This window comes from Canis aureus, chromosome 32 (assembly GCF_053574225.1).
Source record: "Canis aureus isolate CA01 chromosome 32, VMU_Caureus_v.1.0, whole genome shotgun sequence".
Classification (NCBI taxonomy): Eukaryota; Metazoa; Chordata; class Mammalia; order Carnivora; family Canidae; genus Canis; species Canis aureus.
In genome coordinates this window covers 9,919,243-9,932,887 of record NC_135642.1, presented here as the reverse complement: position 1 = coordinate 9,932,887, position 13,645 = coordinate 9,919,243, and the positions used below count along the sequence as shown (strand labels likewise).

At 38.1% G+C, this 13,645-nt stretch overlaps 1 protein-coding gene across 15 annotated transcripts in view; it reads left to right on the top strand.

Moving 5' to 3' along the window:
* LOC144302962 (uncharacterized) overlaps positions 1 to 13,645 on the top strand; it is a 776,799-nt gene that overhangs the window by 203,008 nt on the left and 560,146 nt on the right. The window lies entirely within an intron of this gene.

The window sequence follows — 13,645 nt, the reverse complement described above, 5'->3', positions numbered from 1 at the left end:
ATCCTTTTAACAGTTTTGTAGGAGCAAAACTGCAAAGCCTCATAGTAATTCTCAGTAGACACAGGAAATTCAAGCAATGAGCTGAGAGTTTGAGTGCATTTGATCTGTGAAATGATTTGGGCTCAAAATACATTGGGGAATAGCAACTTTTTGTGTGTGTTATTTTAAAGGTAAACAATATTTAGTGGGATATTGAGCAAAATGATGAAATATATCAGGAATGGTAATATGTTTAGAAAAACATATACAGCCCAACAATGCACTTTAAAGAGATGAAAATTATCTGAAAAACATGATTCGTGATTTTACTACCTTCCAGGAAAAAGGAAGGAAAAACACAGGAGAAAACTATAATGAATTAATGTATTTAAAATACAGTAGTAACTTTCAAGAGCATTTTCATGGAAATTACAGTGTTGTTCAGGAGCATCCATTATAGGATTAAAAAAAATGAACAAAAGTGTGTTGCTGATTCATTCATGATGGCTACTGCACAGATGGCGTTAATATCATTATGTTCTTGAATCCTTTATGTGAACATCTTAATATTTTTTTTGCCAAAGTCAATTATTTTAAGCCCAACATATGTTTTTAAAACATATCACTTACCATGTAAATTTATATCATTTGTATCTTTAGTCGTTGGGAGCTTCTGTGTTTGAATACACAGTTGTACTGTTTGGATACCATGCATGGTGTCGTGGTGAGAAAAAAAACCTGTCTTGCTAACAACAGCCTCTGTGTTTATCATTGGGGGGGTGACAGCAGGGAAGATGGTTTCAGTTTTGGTCATTTTCTTTTTTTAGGTTTACTCTTCAAGGTGGCTCATTTCCACTTTTTATTCAAGCACCTGTAATACTCAGTTGAGGCAAATATACCATGTGGAATGGGCAATGTGTTTCACTGCAATGATCTGAAAGAAGAATCAAACCTGAGAAGTGTTTTTTTCAGGTGATTGCAAACAGGCTAGAGAGAGATCTTATATCTAGAATAATTCCCTAGTGTGTTAAAACACTGATGCATGGGTCCATCCCCCAGAGTTTCTGATTGAGGACGTCTGAGGTGGTGCTTGAGAGTTTGTATTTCTAGTTCTAACAGGTTTCCAGGTGATGCTGGTGATGTCTGTACCAGGGACCACACTTCTGAGAATCACTGAGCTAAATGAGAGATAGATATGACTCAGAGAACAGTGGTCTGGCCTCAGATACTTAGATCCATTTGGGGAAGCCTACCTGCAGCTATATATATATATATATATATATATATATATATATATATATATATATATATATATATATATATATATATATATATATATATATAATGCTTCCTTAACACTATTCACTCAGTTAGGTCCTGATCCTTTGGTAGCTCAATCCCTTTGAACCTCTCCAAGCATCTTTTTGATATGGATTTACTTGGCTGGGGGTGGGGTAGTGTGAGGGAAAAAAAGTTAGTTTGGGGAAAACAAAAACTTACCAAGTGATTTTTACCTCTTTTCCTGTTTTAGAATTACTAGATTTACCTTACCTGTCCTATTGCCTTAGGGGTTTATGTCATGGAACAGCTTAATAATGGAGGACATTTCATTCTGTCAGCAACTCTTAAGCAAAAACTCTGCTTTTTTTTTTTTCTCCTATGCAGGGAAAAACCCAGTTTGTGCCTACCTCACTGTGGGTCTCCTTTACTATTTATACAAAACACTTCCAATACTTCTGATTACAAAATACATGGAAGTGTTTCCCTCCACCAAGCAATTCTCTGGGATACCAAGTGGATGTCCTACAAATTCAGCTCGGTTCTGACCCTATGTACCCAGAGATAGCACCAGATTTCACAGGTTAAGGATTCAGTCTTATTAAATTGCCTCCCATCTCTTCACTCCCACCCCATTTCCCATGCCAGTTGTAAGTCCAGGATGTTTCTCTGACCAGTTGGCTATAAACCAGAGGTTCCCATGATCCCCTCTTCAGGTTTGATTAATTTGTTAGAGGAGCTCACAGAATTCAGAGAAACATTTTGCTTGCTAGATTACCGGTGTATTGTGAAATGATATAACTCAATAACAGCCAGACAGAGGAGATACATAGAGCAAGGTATGAGAAAATGATGGGGAGCTGCCATGCCGTCTCCAGGTTTGCCACTCTCCCCACACTCCACCTGTTCACCGATCTGGTCCTGATCCCAAACTGTATCCTCTTGTTTTTGTTTTTGTTTTTGTTTTTTTCTTTTTTAAAGAATTTATTTATTTATTCATGAGAGACAGAGAGAGAGGGGCAGAGAGACAGGCAAAGGGAGAAGCAGGCTCCATGCAAGGAGGCTGACTCAGGACCCGATCTCAAGACTCCAGGACCACGCCCTGGGCGGAAGGCAGGCGCTAAAAAGCTGAGCCACCCAGGGATCCCCTTATCTTGGTTTTTTATAGAGGCTTTATTACATAGGCATGATTGATGAAGTCATTGGTCATTAGTGATTGATTCAAACTGTAGACCCACTTTCTTCCCTTGTGGTCAGTGGGGTGGGAAGGGAAGTTCCAACTTTCTTATCACATGGTTGGCTCCTCTGGTGATCAGCCTCCATCCTTAGGCACTTTACAGAAGTCACCTCATTAAGATAACAAAACACACCTTTGGGATCCCTGGGTGGCTAGCGGTTTAGCACCTTTGGCCCAGGGCGCGATCCTGGAGACCCGGGATCAAATCCCACATTGGGCTCCCGGTGCATGGAGCCTGCTTCTCCCTCTGCCTATGTCTCTGCCTCTCTCTCTCTGTGACTATCATAAAAACAAACAAACAAACAAAAAAAAACAAAAACAAAAACAAAAAACCAAAACACACCTTTAAAGTACTCTTATCACTTAGGAAATCCCAAGGAGTTTAGGAGGTCTCTACTAGATACAGGGAGAAAGACTATATTTCTTATAAATCTCAAAATCACAAAAACCGTTAACATCTTTAGATTGGGCTAGCTATTCAGTCGTCCAACATTTTCTAAGCACTCTTTTCATGATTGTTGAGGTAAACTCTCAGTTCAAGGAGACTTCCATCTATTGTGAGAGGGAGGTATGTGAGCCCGTAGAGAATAAGTGCTAGGGTGGGGAGGCCCAGGCCTATGTGCTTTATGGCAGCTGAGGAACTAAAGCATGCTGTATTTTTCCAAAAATTTTTGATCATGGGGATGGCTTTTGTTCAAGAAACATCTCATTGAGCTTCCTGGGTTCTGCAAAACTTTGAGAAACTCTAGAGGGTGCTGTTAAGGGATGCTTTCCTAAAGGAAAGAGAGCAGATCTCTAAGTAGTCTCAAAGATCTGCAAGGAATTTCATTCTGGGAATTCCTGCCCTTATAGAACAGTTTCTGTGGAGAATTCCTACCCACATCAAAGACTTTCTCAATACAAAGGAAAACATGTCATGGGTCCAGTGCTGGGGCAGTTGGGAAATATTGCTTACACATATGAATTGAGTATAAAATTTTAGATCGTCTGATAATGCAAAAAAGACACTGGAGTTAGAGTAGGTAGCAAATAAAAGCTCATCTTTGTAAGTCATTAAAATGGCAATGAGGAGGGTTGTCAAAGTAGACGTGGACTGTTAAGGTTTACCACTGTTTAGAGGAAGGTTATAATGGTCACTTGAGCCCTCCTGGTCTCATCAAAATTCCTGCAGATCAAGTACAATAGCTAGGCCTGGGTGCCTAAGCGGCTAGTCATGAGAAGGTCCATCACTTTGTCTTAAGAGAAGGCACCAGTGACAGTAAACTGGAAATAATTCATTCATCAGTGAACTAGTTATGTGAAATAGACTCAAGCAGGTGCCTGGTTTTCCAAAGCTTAATAAGACCTGCTTCTGCCATTCCTGGCACTGGTTTAGAAGCCCAGTAAGATCTGAACATTCTGTAGAGTTGTGAATGTCCCTAGTCAAACCTTCAAAAGGACTGTGTATAGTGTACCATGTTCTTCCCTAGGCTCTGGGCTTCTCCTGACTATGGGAGGATGGGGGCTGGAAATTTTGGGGGGATGGTACTAAACACCTGATGACTTAATGCTAGCCATCTCCACTTGCAGGAACTCAACCCCACAGTCCCGGGCAGAATAAGTGCTAAAGGCATTCGAAATAAGGACCTAACTCTCTCTATCCCTAAAGTACTTTACCTGTTCAGAGATAAGAGACAGCATGATACTTTCTCCTAAGGAATTTGAATTTTCTTCTAGAGGCAATGGGGACCTATTGAAGGATTTTAAACAAGGGAATTTGCATAATAATATCTGCATTTGGAAAATTCACTCCACTGATGGTATTGAAGATGCATATGGAGGAGGTAGAAGCTAAGCACAGAATCCCTTTATACTAAATTTTGTTTCATATTGAATAGTAGATGACAAGGATTCCAGTGAATCCATAAAATAAACTTTGATCTATTGAAAATATAAATTTAATTCCCATACTTAAAACTCCATATGTGAGTTAACTCCCATATTTAAAACCCTCCATAAGCTCCATATTGCCTAGAAAACAGTCTTCAGTCTATTTGACCCTACTCTTATCAGTGAAGAAAAAAAACTCACGCATTTCGCACACCAATATATCCATATTTATTTAGTTATAAATACCCACGTGCCAAGTAGTAGTGTATTAAATGTTTTAAAAAACAGATATACAGATAATTTTAAAAGCACGGAATAAAGCTAAATATAATCAGAAATTCTATTTTTTTTTTCTAATCTCCAAATGATCGTTGTATGTCCCTTTGGAGACCCAGTCCCATAGCATAGAGAAGTCCCTCTTCAGCATGACACAGAAGCTCCTTCATTAAGTGATACACAGTCACATCTCTCCAGGCTTACTTTCTCCAATGTTGACCACCAATGCCTCTACAGCAGTTCCCCTGCTTTGGTCCAACAGATTTTCCCCCTCTGGGTCTTTGTTCATCTTCATTTTTTTCATTTGAGCTGTTATTCTCCTATAGCTTTCTCTCCTTTGTTATTGTCTCTGAAGTATCTCTTCCCATCCAATGTGGATGTGATCTGCATGTGGATCTCTTTTCCTCCCCTCACTGTGAGCTCCTTGAAGACAAGGACTCTATCTGAGGCTTGGCTGTATTTCCAGTGGAACTGAACAGACACATCTGACACATCCCCAGCTACAGCTTTAATCAGATGCAAATAGAAGATATGTTTGGAGACATGGAAAGGACCAAATATAGGATGGGGGTAATTATGTGACTATATTATTTTTTTCCTCCTCAACTATATTTTTCTGCTAACTGTGAACATTTTATAGTTTATAAAAAGTATTTCTAGTGGTAATAATAATAAAGGCTAATAATTCTTCATGAATAGGAACACTAGTTTAATTACTAGTTAATAATACTTGGATCTTCCTTTCAAATAATAATAATAATTCCTTACATTTATATTTTGCTTTGTGGTTTAATCTGGAATATTTACTTCCAAATATATTTCCTTTAAGGATCTAACAGGAGGGGTAAAATTCTTTTCAATTGAAGCAGGCTTTCCAAAAACATTATCTAAGTATTTTGCACGAGAACAATTATTTGGGAAAAACTGGGTTAAATAGTGAAAAATGCCTCCTACTGTAGGATTGTGAAACACTTATTCTGTAGGGATCTATATAAGCATGCTATATTTTTCCAAACATTTTTGATCATGGGGAAGGCCTTTGTTCAAGAAACATCTCATTGAGCTACCTGGGTTCTGCAAAACTTTGAGAAACTGAATCAAGGTGCTGAAGACCTCTCTTAGAAGGTACAAATGGTTTGGTACTGACTACTTCAAATCAGTTGCACCTGTTAATATTGTACCACTATCACAGTTTAGCCACTGGCTTTTTTTTTTTTTCTAACTCCCAGAGTGTATGACTTCAGGAGAGAAAAGTTTTGGTTTATAAATGCCATATTTTTTTACCTCATAGATTTTCAATAAATATTTGTTGGTTAAAGTTGGTTACAAGGAATAAGTATGTAGGAATGATAAAGCAAGGCAACAGATTCTAGGTGTGTTGCAGTTGAGGGGACAATGTAGTGGCATTGGTGGGAGAAGGTGAGGATGGGATACAAAGAGGGGATGGAGGAGCTCAGAAGATTTAAAGATACATGCTACACTGTCAGTCTGGCTGTTAATATAGGTACAGGGTTTGGAAAGTTGTCATATTCCTAATACTACTGTCTAGAAACTTACTCCAAGAAACTCAAGTAGCTTTTTCAGGTAATCCTTCTGACTGCTATTTCTGATCTGCTTGCAGTTGTTCTGTGAATAAGTAATGGATGAGTAAAGAGAACCTTCTTTATGGCTACCCTGTTTTGTTGGCATTCATATATGACTTGCCTCCTCAAACGGACTATGAATTCTTAGAGAGCTTAGGTCATGTCAAATGCATTCAGATATTTACCTTATTGACTACCATGACTCCTTGTCAAGTGGGTGCTGTATCAATTCATTAACAAATGAATACATAAACTGTTTTTTTTCATAAACTGTTTTATAATAAAGAATTTGATGGGCCTTTATCCTTGGTTGTTGAAAAGGAGACTAAATCCTTAGAATTTCCTGGTATCTGAAGTGAAGGACTGAGGACTGAGTTTTATGGAGGACTGAGCCCTTAACTTATGGGGTTTGTGCTAATTCTAAGTAGTTATTGCTGGAATTGAGTTGCATATCTGCTGGTATCAGAACATGAACTGACAAAAGAACACTGGTGTTCTGACTCCCAGAGGAGTGCCCTAGCTTCTAGTATGTTCTATACAACCTAGAGTGGATATACACTTATTCCTGTTGCTATCATTCCACCCTGGCATCTTACACATTGCATTACTTATTCATGATGGTTGCTTAATGCATGCATGCTGTATAGAGTTAAATTTGTTCAGCTATGATCTCATGATCAAGGACTTACATACTCCAGTGAACACACACACTTAAGCCAGTATAGAAAGCTGACATTGTTAACAAGTTCTACACATCTGACTTTCGAAGTGATTGGAAACTAGTTATACCACACTTAGTGTGTCTCAGTATTTTTTTTTTAATTAATTTATTTATTTATGATAGTCACACACAGAGAGAAAGAGAGAGAGGCAGAGACATAGGCAGAGGGAGAAGCAGGCTCCATGCACCGGGAGCCCGACGTGGGATTCGATCCCGGGTCTCCAGGATCGCGCCCTGGGCCAAAGGCAGGCGCTAAACCGCTGCGCCACCCAGGGATCCCAGTGTGTCTCAGTATTGATTCCATGTACATCTCTGCTTCACAGTTTTGTTGCTATGGTATATACTCTTCAAAATGGTTTGGAAAAAATATTAAACACATCTGAGTAAGATTCAGGATTGAAATTCATTTCTAGGTTTTCTAGTTTGAGAAATGATCATTCAAAAAAGTCAGGTTAGGGTTGTATGTTGAGTCCTTCACTAGATTTTTTAGCTAGTTAGAGACTATGCTGAACTGAAGTATAAGTTCCCAGAAGTCAGGCCCCAGGGAATAACTCCTAGGAAGCCATCAAGTCCAGCATCACACTTTAAGTATAAGATTCAAAAGGTGTCCTTCCCTTTTTAGCAGCGTCCAGGGAGATTCCACAAATTACCAAAATTCCCTTTGATTTGCTTGTTTTCCAGAAATGAATCATACTTTTATTTTTTTATTTTTTTTATTTTTTTTTATTTATTATTTTTTTTATTGGTGTTCAATTTACTAACATACAGAATAACCCCCAGTGCCCGTCACCCATTCACTCCCACCCCCCGCCCTCCTCCCCTTCTACCACCCCTAGTTCGTTTCCCAGAGTTAGCAGTCTTTACGTTCTGTCTCCCTTTCTGATATTTCCCACACATTTCTTCTCCCTTCCCTTATTTTCCCTTTCACTATTATTTATATTCCCCAAATGAATGAGAACATATAATGTTTGTCCTTCTCCGACTGACTTACTTCACTCAGCATAATACCCTCCAGTTCCATCCACGTTGAAGCAAATGGTGGGTATTTGTCATTTCTAATAGCTGAGTAATATTCCATTGTACACATAAACCACATCTTCTTTATCCATTCATCTTTCGTTGGACACCGAGGCTCCTTCCACAGTTTGGCTATCGTGGCCATTGCTGCTAGAAACATCGGGGTGCAGGTGATACTTTTAAAGAACTCTTGTTTTGATCTCAATAATCTCCTTTTAGCTTCCTCCTTTTTCTTCTCCTTGTTCTTTTTTCTCCTCTTCCACTTTTGCTCTCTCTTCTTTTCTCTTTTTTAAACCTCTTGTCATAATATCTTTTCTTGCTTCCATTTTCCTTTTCATCTTGTCTTTTTGTCCACATGTGTACTCAAGAACACTACACTTAGGTTCTCTTCACAGGCAGATTCCTTTTTTGTTTAACAATAGGAAATACTCCCTCCAGGTTTTGAAACAACTTTTAGAGGACACTTCCTAGAATACTCATTTTCATATTTGTGGCTTAACAAGAATGAAGGAATATTATTCAACTTTAAAATTGGCATTTGTTTCATTGGCAAAGAACCAGAACCTGACTGAGGTCAGGACATGTTCTTTATCCTATGACCTCCTTAAATGCATGGAAAACCTCAAGCTTTCTCCAATTGAATTGCTTTGCTAGTGTAGGGGTAGAAAATTTTTCCTTCTACTTTATGGGTTCTTTGCCTGATCTACAATTAAATTGACATAAGACAAATTAATAGGAGAAAAATAAATGTAATTTTGCTCGTATGGGAATCCCAAAGATATGACTCAAAGGCAAGTTGAGTAGTGAGGTTTATATGCCATCCTGAGCTAAAGAATGAGATGAGAGTGTGGGGCTTCAAAGGGGAGGAGGGTAATTCACAACACATAAAAAGAGCAGCTGTTTGGTAATTAGATGTTTGCCCTGCCATACAGATAGGTCTTTCAAATAAAAGTTATCTCTGGTAATAGCTCTCTTTCTGGGATAGGCCCCCTATCTAAATTCTTGTAGGTAGTTAAGAGAGAAGTAAAAGGTTTTGGGGTTTTGTTTGTTCGTTTGTTTTGAGTCTGCTGCGTCTTGATTGCCTTCAACTCAAAAGGATCCTCATACCAAAGTGGCATATTCTGGGGTCGCGTATTTTCCCTTTCAACGGGTATATAATCCACATTAAACCTACATATAGCCTGACAAAAATATATAGTAAAAAGTGCTTAATCACCATGCCTTTAAAGCCAATTAAAACTTCCTAAATTGTTCACTGAAGGATGGTGTACTTTAGAGTCGTGAATTCTGTCCCTGTAGGTATCACGAGAGGGGTTTAACTGGGCACACAGCATTTACAGATTCTGATTGGCATTTCCTTCTTTGTTGAAAAGAGAACCAAGCTCAGTTTGCAGCAAATATGACAGTAGGCTGTACAAATGTACATCTGAAATGCAGCTCTGGGAGGGTTAAACCTTCAAGCTTATATGAGACAGCATCCGTTTCAGGTCAAAGTGCTGTTCTTAAATGATCAGCAGAGAACAGAAAAAAGGCATTGAAGTGACCTTGCTGAGGTTCTCAAACTGCACCGAAGCCTTTTCTGCATGATTAAGTGAGCGGAATCTTAGATTAGCTAAAAGCAGTGCAGAAACATAATGAGTTCACTTATTTTGGAGCATTTAATAACAGTTATAGACAGTTATGTGATCAAGCGGAGTTATGACTTATTCATTCTTTCATTGCTATTAAAATTACTGCATTTGAGGTTTTTAAAGTCATTGAAATAAAAAAAAAAGTCTGATTTATGTTAGGAGAATTTAGCTTGCCCTTTGGTCTCTCAGTTTTTAAATGATATAATTAGACTTTTTAAAGACCATTCTAAAAGCATTATTAGCATTTTGTATAGCAGAAAGTAAATGCATGTTTTGTGGATAGTTTAATTTTAAAAGGGATAATAATACTTGATTCAGACAGTGATATTCATAGATTATTAAGGAAGGATTTTTTTGTATGAAATTTCTCAAAAGGCAATTGTATAATTTTAGTAATAGACCTCACAGAATACGTGTGGGTTTTGCTGTGTGTACACACGGATACTTTTTCTAATGCACTCTCTAATTTCATTTTGAATGGACATTACAAAGACGTGGAAATAATACAACACAGCTTTCCTCCCATTTGGGAAAGCAAGGATGGGAAGAGAAAGTACCAGAGGATGTATTAACTCATGACCTTTAGCATATTTCCTCCGAAATTACAGAGCCATCTATCAGCCTGGGGGGAAAAAGCTCACTTTAATCATAACAAAGAGATTTGCAGGTGGTTTGAATTAGCAGTAAACAACAATCATTAATAAATCATTTTCGAGGAATATGGAAATGTCATGGATGCATCGACATTTTTAATATGATTCTACTCTTAAACTTTTCTTACACAGCTTATTGTATGCAAATACCATTCCCTGTCCAAATGGTTCCAAATTAGACATTGCTTCCATTTTCAAGTGGGTTATTGCATAATGCATAAAAGCACAGAGGAAACATATCTCCCCATAAAACTGTGAAATAAAGTGCTGATTTTACTTGGACACTACAGTAGGATTATTTGATACACACATCTTTGCTCATAAAACCGAGCTGACTGCAATCTCCTTAAATAACAGCTATTTGTGCCACATGTGTGTTCTGTAAACTGTTTGGATATCTCTTTTGAAGGCTTAAAATGCAGTGGACTATGCTATTGAAGGATGGAAACTGAAAAACACATTACTAAGGGGTGAACACAAAGAAGCCCTTCAAACAGCCAGCAATGGAGAATTATCCATGTGAACAAATGGATGGTCCAGGTTGTATGTGTTAAAGCATGACTACACAGCCTTTTAGGAATATACGTGTTTGTACATGAGTACATACACATGTGTAGTTATACCTCACCATTTTATTCAAAAGTATTTGAATTTAATTATTAAAGTTTGCCTTCCATGTGAGTAGCCATCCTCTGGTAAGTGAGTCCTTAGCTAGTCTCAAATAGCCAAGTGATCAGTTCTGTTTGTTCTAGTTTGTTAATTGGCAGGAAAAGGTGTCACTCAGTCTATAGGAGGGGAAGGCCAGGTTATTTGGGTGGCAATGAAGGGGGCATGATGGCAAAGCAGCAACGGTAGTGCTATTTGAGGAGGCTGCTCTGGAAATAGTTTCTCGACAGTGACCTTAGTATCTACTTGGACTGTTTCTAAAGGGACATGATGGCCTGGAAACACAAAGCACATCCATCCCACTGATGAAGGTCAATGGTGCATGGGGCAAGGGTTATTGTGGCAGCCTCCAACTCATGCAGTGCAGATCTTTGTCCACTAGAGACTGATCTTTGCCCAGTAAACATGTGGGTTCAGGCTTCACAGTTTAGACTTGAACTATGGTCTCTGAGGTGAGAGGCTAGCGTTTCATCCGCTAAGCCATTTAGCCTTTTCCTTTGAAGGAAGATTGATTTTAAAAAAGCTATTAACCTTCAGTGATTTATCTCATCAGATCATCTTCATTTTCTTCTGCTTATAATAAGACTATATTATATAGTTTTATTGTTCAGTTAATTCAACAAGATGATCTGAAAGGGAAAATGCATGAGAAACATAAAGAAGGCAGAGATAATAGAAAATTATCAGCAACACTGAAATGAAAATGTTAACAGGAAAAACAAAAGAAACTGAGCAAATGTTATTGCATATCTCAGAGATGCAATCACATAAGACATTATGGTTCTATGTAACCTAGTTTTACAGAAAAACTTTCCATGTGTCACATTGATTCTAGGGCCACACACCATGCTAATGACATAGGCACTACTTTTTCTAGTGAAAAGACAAAGAGGACATGTTTCTTTTCTTTTCTTTTTTTTGTAGTGACTAAAATATAAGCTAAGGAACCAATGGTAATTAATTCACATTGAGTATATTTTCAGGGGTGCACAAGAAACAGCAATTTTCAAGGAAATTGCATTAAAACACATTCTGTTCTGAGCCTGAAATTAGACATTTTATCTATTTTTAGTGAAAAATGTGAAAAATGTGTTAAACAGTAACCTGTTCTGCTGCCTTATCCTGAATCCCTTTAAAGTGAACTAGAAATCGGTTGCTTCCTGTACTGAATCATGTTTGATTTATTGCATTGTATTGATTGAGTTTCTACTTTGGAAGAAGTGTTACATTTTGTGAATAATGTGTTAGCATTAATGACTTTAATTCATTCCCCATAACTTTATGACAGACACTAATTTACATTTCTTCTGGAGTACCTGAGAGCAAAAGAAGTTCTGGCAATTTAATTTTTTTCATGTATACTGCTGGGCTGAGCCATGAGTGGAAAATGTAAGAACACAGCATTTGGAAAGTATCTGCTTTGGGGAGTGTGAGCTCCCCTCACCCCAACCCCACCCCGTCCCACCCCCGACACTCAGGTATGTACATTGACAGTTGAAGTGAAGGCTATGATAACATTTCAATATTTGATGAGACTAAGCAGCAGTAGGCATTAGGTCTCTGCCATTTTATGGGCTTACTTATTTCTCATGGTTGAAATCCCTTTTGTTTCAGGCACTGTTAGTTTATTTAAGTTGGTGTTTGGGCAGGTGAGGCTCACTCAATCCTGGCAAGTTCTGACAACTTGATTCCAAAGAAATCAAAGAAGCTGAGCCTGTCAAGCTCTTGTTCTGTATTTACTGAACTGTCCAGTAAGGATACAGAGGAAGGAGATTTGAAACTGGAGAAATAAAGGCTGAAAAAATATTTGTGGTAATAATGTCACGTTTGCATTTTTTGAGCAAATGACAAGAGATGATGAAGTAATTCTTTGGTAGCTGGTTGTAAATGCCCTTCCTAGCTATTTCATGGTATATCATGACAAGAGTTTATAATATCTTTTCTCTAATTTTTCGCACAGTTCTAATTTCCTCACCCCACTTTAGTTACATACAAAGACACCTCTTAATTGCTTTTTCTTATCTGGATTAACTCTGGGATTGATATTTGCAAAGTGAATTTTGATGGGATTTTGAAACTCAGGGTTGATATTAAAGGTGAAGGAAATAACAAGGAGATAAAAGCAGTGATTCATGAAGCTGATGTGGTTCAGCCTCATGAAAAGGAAAATGTTTGATTTTAAGAAAAGGGAAGAATAAGGAGGTGACTGCTGCCCGCTACTGTCAGCTTTGATTCAACTCAAGTTTGAGGACAGAGTTTTGGGTTGCAATCTGTTGTTTCCTTGGCTCTTGATTCCATGGTGTGCAGAAATCTATCATTTCTGCCCATTTTCTATCCCAACCCCAAGCCCACAGAAATATCCATTCCTACTGGGCTTCCTCAGTTGTGACACTTTTCTTTTTCTTTTTTTAATAATAAATTTATTTTTTATTGGTGTTCAATTTGCCAACATACAGAATAACACCCAGTGCTCCTCCCGTCAAGTGCCCCCCTCAGTGCCCGTCACCCCCACCCCCCGCCCTCCCCTAGTTCGTTTCCCAGAGTTAGGAGTCTTTATGTTCTGTCTCCCTTTCTGATATTTCTTCTCCCTTCCCTTCTATTAGTTGTGACACTTTTCATGTGGTTATCAAAACCACAGTGTTCTGATGCTTCTTGGTTATTTCCTTTACCTCACTGATTGGGAAAAAGAAGAAGAAAAGGTAATAAGCAAAAATAAGAAATGATCAATGGCTCTA